This window comes from Sprattus sprattus, assembly GCF_963457725.1.
Source record: "Sprattus sprattus genome assembly, chromosome: 14".
In the NCBI taxonomy this organism is placed as follows: domain Eukaryota; kingdom Metazoa; phylum Chordata; class Actinopteri; order Clupeiformes; family Clupeidae; genus Sprattus; species Sprattus sprattus.
The window spans coordinates 4,825,293-4,827,792 of record NC_137912.1 but is presented as its reverse complement, the minus strand read 5'-3'; the positions used below and the strand labels follow the sequence as shown (position 1 = coordinate 4,827,792).

The window sequence follows — 2,500 nt, the reverse complement described above, 5'->3', positions numbered from 1 at the left end:
CTCACTGTTAGCACTCACAGCACAGCACAGCACAGCACAGCACTTACTGTTAGCACTCACAGCACAGCACAGCACAGCACAGCACAGGGTCACTGTTAGCACTCACAGCACAGCACAGCACTCACAGCACTCACTGTTAGCACTTACTGTTAGCACTCACAGCACAGCACAGCACAGCACTCACTGTTAGCACTTACTGTTAGCACTCACAGCACAGCACTCACAGCACAGCACAGCACAGAATCACTGTTAGCACTCACAGCACAGCACAGCACAGCACAGCACAGCACAGCACAGCACAGCACTCACTGTTGGCACTTACTGTTAGCACTCACAGCACAGCACTCACAGCACAGCACAGCACAGGCTCACTGTTAGCACTCACAGCACAGCACAGCACAGGCTCACTGTTAGCACTCACAGCACAGGATCACTGTTAGCACTCACAGCACAGCACAGCACAGCAGAGCACTTACTGTTAGCACTCACAAGCACAGCACAGGCTCTCTATTAGCACTCACAACACAGGCTCACTGTTAGCACTGACAACACAGCACTCACAGCAGAGCACAGCACTCACAAGCACAGCACAGGCTCTCTATTAGCACTCACAACACAGGCTCATGGTTAGCACTCACAGCACAGGCTCACTGTTAGCACTCACAGCACAGGCTCACTGTTAGCACTCACAGCACAGCACAGCACAGCACCCACAGCACTCACAGCACAGCACAGCACAGGCTCTCTATTAGCACTCACAACACAGGCTCATGGTTAGCACTCACAGCACAGGCTCACTGTTAGCACTCACAGCACAGGCTCACTGTTAGCACTCACAGCACAGGCTCACTGTTAGCTATCACAGCACAGCACAGCACAGGCTCACTGTTAGCACTCACAGCACTCACAGCACAGGCTCACTGTTAGCACTCACAGCACTCACAGCACAGGCTCACTGTTAGCACTCACAGCACTCACAGCACAGGCTCACTGTTAGCACTCACAGCACAGGCTCACTGTTAGCACTCACAGCACAGGCTCACTGTTAGCACTCACAGCACAGCACTCACAGCAGAGCACAGCACTCACAAGCACAGCACAGGCTCTCTATTAGCACTCACAACACAGGCTCATGGTTAGCACTCACAGCACAGGCTCACTGTTGATGGGGAGGGCTTGGAGTTAGGAGCTCAAAAGCAACTTCAAGGTCAAGGGATGGCTGTCTCTCTCTCTCTCTCTCTCTCTCTCTTTCCATTTCTCTCTCCTTCCTTTTTTCTCTCGCACTCTTTCAATCACTGCCCCTCCATCTGTAGTCCCTCTCATGACTCTGCATATAAGCCATACTGCTGATCATAGCCATCATCCCTTCATTCCAGCGCCCACACTCCTAGTACCTTCCCTTACCCCAGGTGGCCTTCATGTGGTCAGCTAAAAATAAATAAACAAAATGACAACAAACAAACAAACAACCGCTCTGATTGGCTCTCCACTGGAACAACAAACACTTTGGTGATTACAGGAAAAAAACATGGCTGATTTTGTCACTGTTGATTTTATCCTTTGTTTATCTGTGCCCAGTTTATTTTGTATTTATTTTTCCCGGTACTGATGACAGCCTCTTTGATAGAGAGGATGGTGGCACCTCCATGAGTTTCAGGGCTTTAAACTAGCCACCCTCAACCGTTCACACAAGGAGACTAGGAGACTAGGAGACTAGGAGACGAGGAGACGAGTAGACGAGGAGACGAGTAGACGAGGAGACGAGGAGACGAGTAGACTAGGAGACTAGGAGACTAGGAGACGAGTAGACGAGGAGACGAGGAGACGAGGAGACGAGTAGACTAGGAGACTAGGAGACTAGGAGACGAGTAGACGAGGAGACGAGGAGACGAGGAGACGAGTAGACCAGGAGACTAGGAGATGAGTATACGAGTAGACGAGGAGACGAGTAGACTAGGAGACTAGGAGACGAGTAGACGAGTAGACGAGGAGACTAGGACACTAGGACACTAGGAGGGGCCCCTGTTCAAAAGGTCTGCTGCTGTGCCACAGACTCTCCTTGACAAATGGTGTGACGTCTTTCTCTGAGTCCCGCCAGGAGACAGGGGACGTATGGAGACAGGGGACGTATGGAGACAGGGGACGTATGGAGACAGGGGACATATGGAGACAGGGGACGTATGGAGACAGGGGACATATGGAGACAGGGGACGTATGGAGACAGGGGACGTATGGAGACAGGGGACGTATGGAGACAGGGGACGTATGGAGACAGGGGACGTATGGAGACAGGGGACGAATGGAGACAGGGGACGAATGGAGACAGGGGACGTATGGAGACAGGGGACGTATGGAGACAGGGGACATATGGAGACAGGGGACGTATGGAGACAGGGGACATATGGAGACAGGGGACGTATGGATAGCTCAAATGAAAGGTGTTGGCACTGAGGATTATGTCCTTGGTGCTCGGTGCTCGTGTCCTTGGTGGCTGACTCAC

The 2,500-nt window shown here is 52.0% G+C and overlaps 1 protein-coding gene across 2 annotated transcripts in view; it reads right to left on the bottom strand.

Moving 5' to 3' along the window:
* anks1b (ankyrin repeat and sterile alpha motif domain containing 1B) overlaps positions 1 to 2,500 on the bottom strand; it is a 174,637-nt gene that overhangs the window by 96,262 nt on the left and 75,875 nt on the right. The gene's annotated exons all lie outside the window — the stretch shown is intronic.